At 36.8% G+C, this 7,072-nt stretch overlaps 1 long non-coding RNA gene across 2 annotated transcripts; it reads left to right on the top strand.

Moving 5' to 3' along the window:
* Window positions 1-737: 737 nt before the first annotated feature.
* Window positions 738-6,733, top strand: LOC145813365 (uncharacterized). Of its 2 annotated transcripts, none has more exons than XR_014356369.1 (3): window positions 738-1,205; window positions 2,671-2,760; window positions 6,346-6,733. It is a non-coding gene; the product is annotated as an uncharacterized LOC145813365 (long non-coding RNA). The 2 variants fall into 2 exon arrangements; XR_014356368.1 differs by having other exon boundaries at window positions 738-1,610.
* Window positions 6,734-7,072: the final 339 nt, after the last annotated feature.

The raw sequence follows: 7,072 nt of genomic DNA, 5'->3' as shown, positions 1-7,072 counted from the left end.
TTTGACATGTTCTAGGACTGTTTTGGGTTGCCTTAACCATATGCTTCATGTTTTGCATAGTTGTAGTGCAATTGACCTTGCTAGCTTCAAGTTTTGAGCACCATAGCATGCTTCATTTGTGTTGTGTATATGATTTGGCCTCATTTTCCATGACATTTTAGAGCATGCAGCATTGTTATGTTCCCACTTCTTTCACTCTTTAAGTGCCTTTGAGTGTTATGCATTGTTGCCCTGTTTGTGGCCTAGCATGTATGCCATCTTGCCTAGGTCCTTGAGCCCACATCTTAGCATGTTTTGCTTTTTGTTTAGACCTATTTGAGCTCTGTCCATGATTGGTTCAATCATTTGTGCCATGTATTGCATGCCCCTTGTGTAGTCCATTTAATGGCTTTGTGCCTTAGGCCCTCTTGCATGCTTTACTTGTGTTGTTTGAATGATTTGGCATCATTTCACACTTGATTTCAGAGCCTTTAGTATTGTTACATTTCCATGTTTATCGCTTCTTCATCATGCTTGAGAGTTGTGTTCTTAGGCCTAGTTGATGGGCCATTGCATTGACACTACAACAAAAAAGGTCTATGGTGACGAAAACTCATGACGAAAAAATATTTCGTCTCCAAATATACATGTTTTAGTGATGAAAATAAGATTTCGTCTCTAATTATACTATTTGTAGAGACGAAAACAAAATTTCGTCACCAAATGCATAAAATAAATAAAATAATAGGTGACGAAATTTTTTTTCATCGCTAAATTTTATTTTTCGTCACAAAACAAATTCCCGCCCTTAGAAATTTGGTGGAAAATTTCGGCACCCATATTAGAGACGAAAACTTTCGTCACCACTATAAAAATTTTCAGAGATAACATATTTTCGTCACCTATAATTCAAGGAGACAAAACGACGCCGTTTTGTCTTCCCAAATCACTCTTCTCTCTCGCACTATTTCTCTCACTCTCTCACCCAGTCTGTCTGTCTGTCTCTCTCTCTGGTCTGAGCTCGTGAAACCCTCTCATCGATCTCTTCCTTGCCCTCTCACATGCACACGAGCACTGCCGAAAACCCTATCTCTCTGTCCGAATTGCACCACCGGAAGCCCTCTCTCTTCGTTCGAATCGCACCACCGAAAGCCCTCTTCTCCGTTCATTTTTCTTCATTGATGCGACACCACCGGAAGCGCTCTTCTCCATCCATTTCGCACCAGGTATCTTCTTTTCTATATATATATGTACACTTTTTGTGAATAAAGATTTGTATGCGATTTCCCTCATTTTTTTTTCGATTTCCATTTGGGTAAATTGTTGAATGCGATTTGCTCCTACTCTGTTTTGAGGTTGTGGTATGCTGGTATGCTCCGATTTGAGGTTGTGGTTTAATTGATTAGCTGCTATGAGGCTTGGTGGTTATCTCTGTTGTTGTTGGTGTTGCTTGGTTTTATGTAGAAAATAGGAATGCAACTGGTTGGTCTCCATATGCCAAGTTTGGTGAGGCTGGTTTGTTACTGGTGTTGCTTGGTTTTATTATTGTGAGCCTGAATGATTGTTAATATGATGGACAGCCAAATACTTTTTATGGTGGTTCAAATTCTGTACATTGATTACTCGTGAAGGTATTCACTAAACCTGTATAATCTGCTTTTTATCAAGGATTTTTTAATTTTTTTTTAATTTTTTATTTTATCCATTTCTTAGTTTCTCTAGACTCCATTTGGTCTTCGACTTTGAGGACACCTTTCCATCCTTTATATTCACTCATAGCATCTGTTCCGAGGGTGGCATTGGCACTCTACCCTTCTCGTTTTATTTTTGATGTTAGTTTGTGGCCACCCCCAGTCCCTCCAGAAGCACCCACACTTGCTCGTTGGATCTGTCTCAGCTACATGTGTGTTTTCAAATAATTTATTTTGCAACTTAGAAATGGTTCTTACTTGAGTGCAACATGTTGGAGTCCATGTCATAATTATAATTCATTTTTGAATGCATTTTCCTATGAGTGTGAGGTGAGAAACATTGCTTACAATTGACATTCTGCATGCTGGCCAGAATAGTGAAATTTACCATAAGGAAACTGATATTCAGTCCTTTATAAAATCATGCATGGAAGCTATTTTATGGTGATGAGAATTTTAGTTTGACTTTTGTAATTAAGTTGAGTCATGCTAGATTCAATAAGGAAAGATTAGAGTAAATCTATTTTTTGGTTATAAAGTTCCTTTCTTTGGAGTTTATTGATTATTTTTTGGTACTTCTATAATGGATATATACATGTATACATGAAGAGGCTGGTTTGGTTTTTATGTGGAAGCAATGATAATGTTCTTCAGAAAAATATTCCAGTATGTTTTAATTTGAATTGGTAATCTATGGTTAAGAAAATATGTTGTTAAGGTAACATTAAAATAATATAGGACTGTTTAGACCATCCTTATCAAATCTCCGTAGTTTTTCTTAGAAGCTTGGACAACACTGCTTTAGTACATTTGACCACCTCTGACGCAACTTATTATTTGTGAGTGAACTGGACTTACTAGCAACATATCTTCTGATACTTAAGTTATAGAAGCACTTTGGACATTTGATGTACATGACAAGTGTTAGTGTACATGATAGTTAAGGACACCAGTTAACAAATTTCTTACATTCTAGGTTCGTTGATTGCTTCTTTGACAGGTGCTTTTTAGGTTTGTTAATGAAGGACGTGAATCGATTCTCAAAACACTTTGGCATCACTCAGTTGCTGTGATGTGTTGCTCTTTGAAGGTATTATTTCGATTGTTTAACTTCTCATTTTTATAACAAATTTTTGTTCTCTGTATTTGTAGAAGTCTGAATGTTCTTCATTTATGATTTTTTAGAAATAATCCTTACTGTGTAACATTTATTTATCTGTCAACCAGTTAAAACGTAATTCTTTCTTTACCCGCTGAATTGTGTGATTGTGAATATCGAGGATGGGAACAATGTAAACATGTACAACAATATGTTATGTGTTATTTAGAACCTTGCCTGTTTTTGTCACTTTGAAAACACACTAGCTTAGACAATTGATACATTGCTATGCATTTGGGTTGATTACTCTTGTTTTTTTAATTCCATTTGTAGTCAACAACAAAGTTATAATACGCAAGTAGTGGCCACTAACAATTTATCTTATTTCAATTGAGTCATATTCCATTCTTCATGAAGGATTTCTACTTGGAAGAGTAAGCTCAAAGTATATGCATCTGACTTAAGATCTTGTTTGATTTGGACAGATAAAATTAAGAGGATTAGGGTATTTGAACCACAGGGTCACAAGTAATTTCACTATATGAGGGGAAAATTTTAGTTGAGACACAACTACAACTTAAGAACTTTCTCTTTGCTATCCTTCTACTATTTAAATTTCATAAATATCTCACAATTGTGTGTGTGTGTGTGTGTGTGTGTGTGTGACATCTACATAAGTTTCTTCTTTTGAATATTATAAATCTAATGTTAAATCATAATACATCTAGATTGAATTCCATGTTCCATTTGAAACTATGATTATTGTTACTTTCTTCCACCTTATCATTTTCTTTTTAAACTTGGTTTTGTACACATTTCTTTTAAATATGCTATTGTTTGATTGATATGTGTAAAATGTTGCCTCTCCAAAGTAATTTAATCTTTGGTTATTTTTCAATTTTCTTTGAACTTGTTCCTATGTGCCTTGTAACATAGATACGGGAATGACACATCACAACATAAACACATTGACCAAACACATTTTGAAGTAGGACACATGCATGGCGCTGTATTATAAATTTATGTGTCTTGTTTATGTGCATTACAAAAGAAAAGACGAAAATAAAGTTAATTATCTGGATTTTTGTATTTGCAATTGCAAAATATGGAAGAAGCTCCATCATGTCATGTATATGAACCATATTACCATGTTTATTGTTGTTAATTCTCTATTACTGTGTCCTTTTTTTATATTAGAAATTTTCTCATACTTCAGTTTTGTTGATAATGCATGTCATATCTTTCTTTAGCGATAATATTAGACACATCTGGGGTGTGTGAGTCACATTATCAAGAAATTTGAACATCACTCTTGTTAAGATATTCGCTATATTGGTTATAGTGAGGAGAGTCTTAGAACTTAGAAGCATTTTCCCATGAAGTTTCAATTTTAAATTAGGGCACAAATCTAAGGAGTGTGCTAGTTTCTAGGAGTATACAAGTAGCGTTAAGTATGCTTGTGAATAGGCCATTCTAACCTTAAAAATGGTTAATGCAGGCATTGCCAGTTTTTACATTTGCAAATCGAGAGGGTCTTTTGCATAATGTAGGAGTATACATGAACCTGCTGAAGAGGGTCTTTTGCATAATCTATAAAAGATAATTAACTGTCTAGTACATTTTTGGACTTCCATTACTGTCAGGGAAACATTGAGAAAATTGTTTCCCAAATGTTTAAGAAGCAAACATATTGTATTTCCACAATGTGTGATGGCAAGTGACTTGCCACATGTTCATTGAATATATGCTTTTCCTTATTACTAGAAACTAAAATTTTAAGAGAGGTCCACCTGAGCTTTGGTGGTACGTTTCTTAGGAAATATGCCAAAAACCTTTCTCCACCCAATAGGTTCTCCCCAAGCCCATACCAATAGAGGCAGCGCATGGAGGGTTTTTGGCACATCCCCAAGCTCACGTTATTGTTGCTAAGTGCACATCAATTTATTTTTGTTACGTGTGCATGTATTCTTTCTGTAACTTGTTTGGCTGATGGACAGCAAAATAAAATCAGCTAGTTGAAGCTTAAGGCATTTTTGGCATGTGAGAAGCTCATTGAGCTGTGTTAGCATCTCATGCAATGGCATTTTTTGTTTTATTTAATTATAAATCTCTAGAGTGATGATGCCCCTACCCCGTGTTTCAAACAATGTCACACTTAAGCTTCAAAAATAGGCCTTCGGGGGCCAAAATCGTGCAACCGCCACGAGACGGCCCGGGAAACACCTTAAACACCTCGGGATGGACCAATGTGAGTTGTGGAAACTTACGGAACTAGCATGGGACTCCCGGTTTGAAAACTAAGTCAAAAAATGCACTTTTCCACAGTTAAGCTTCAAAAATAGGCCTTCGGGGGCCAAAATCGTGCAACAGCCACGAGACTGCCCGGGAAACACCTCAAACACCTCGGGATGGACCAATGTGAGTTGTGGAAACTTATGGAACTAGCACGGGACTCCCGGTTTGAAAACTAAGTCCAAAAATGCACTTTTCCACAGTTAAGCTTCAAAAATAGGCCTTCGGGGGCGAAAATTGTGCAACCGCCACGAGACGGCCCGGGAAACACCTTAAACACCTCGAGATTGACCAATGTGAGTTGTGGAAACTTACGGAACTAGCACGGGACTCCCGGTTTGAAAACTAAGTCCAAAAATGCACTTTTCCACAGTTAAGCTTCAAAAATAGGCCTTCGGGGGCGAAAATTGTGCAACCGCCACGAGACGGCCCGGGAAACACCTTAAACACCTCGAGATTGACCAATGTGAGTTGTGGAAACTTACGGAACTAGCACGGGACTCCCGGTTTGAAAACTAAGTCCAAAAATGCACTTTTCCACAGTTAAGCTTCAAAAATAGGCCTTCGGGGGCCAAAATCGTGCAACAGCCACGAGACGGCCCGGGAAACACCTTAAACACCTCGGGATTGACCAATGTGAGTTGTGGAAACTTACGGAACTAGCACGGGACTCCCGGTTTGAAAACTAAGTCCAAAAATGCACTTTTTCACACTTAAGCTTGAAAATAGGCCTTCGGCGGCGAAAATCGTGCAACCGCCACGAGACAGCCCGGGAAACACCTTAAACACCTCGGGATGGACCAATGTGAGTTGTGAAAACTTACGGAACTAGCACGGGACTCCCGGTTTGAAAACTAAGTCCAAAAATGCACTTTTCCACAGTTAAGCTTCAAAAATAGGCCTTCGGGGGCCAAAATCGTGCAACAGCCACGAGACTGCCCGGGAAACACCTCAAACACCTCGGGATTGACCAATGTGAGTTGTGGAAACTTACGGAACTAGCACGGGACTCCTGGTTTGAAAACTAAGTCCAAAAATGCACTTTTTCACACTTAAGCTTGAAAATAGGCCTTCGGGGGCGAAAATTGTGCAACAGCCACGAGACGGCCCGGGAAACACCTCAAACACCTCGGGATGGACCAATGTGAGTTGTGGAAACTTACGGAATTAGCACGGGACTCCCGGTTTGAAAACTAAGTCTAAAAATGCATGTTAAATTGTATATGTTATAGATAAGATAATAATTGTCTAACTTTTTTTTTTTTTTTTTTCATTTTTTTGCAGATTCGAGATTTGATATGGACGTGTTTGGTAATTTGGAGGGCCAATGGTAGCTCATTTTGTGTTTTTGTTCATATTACCTTACATGTATTTTGGTTGTGTTGTAAATTTTATATTTTTGTTAGTATTAAGGGGCATGTTTGGTAATCCGCCCTTGATATTTTATTTTTGTTGATATTAGTAGACATATTTTTTGTTGGATATTAGGAGATGTGTTTGGTAATCTGCATATGGTTGATATTATATTTTTGTGGATATTAGTAAACGTTTTTGTGGATATTAGGAGACATGTTTATAATCCGCATGCAATTCATGTTGTATTTTTGTGGATAGAGCTAAAATTCGATTGTGATGTTTATGATAATGAACAGATTTTTGTATTGATTTGTAATAGATATTTTATTGAACAAGTTATTGAAATGCGCAGGGAATTGTTACTGAAAAGAAAAAATTTCGGAAGAAAATAGTACCCCCATTTTCAAAATTTTTAATTTTTATTAGTGACGAAATAAAAAATGTTGCTATAAGTTTTCAAAAAACATGACGAATAATTTTGTCACTAATGATATAGTATGAAACAAATAATTTCGTCACATTTGCTGAATATTTCGTCGCTAAATTGAAATATTTGGTGACAAAATGTTTTTTGTCATTGAATAATTTTCTTTTTTGCACATTTTAGTGACGAATTTTTTTGTCACCTTAATCTATATCATTGGTGAGGAAAACT

Source organism: Camellia sinensis, chromosome 15 (assembly GCF_055761805.1).
Source record: "Camellia sinensis isolate YWXY chromosome 15, ASM5576180v1, whole genome shotgun sequence".
NCBI classification, from domain to species: domain Eukaryota; kingdom Viridiplantae; phylum Streptophyta; class Magnoliopsida; order Ericales; family Theaceae; genus Camellia; species Camellia sinensis.
The sequence above is the reverse complement of the archived record's forward strand: the minus strand, read 5'-3'. Positions and strand labels throughout refer to the sequence as shown.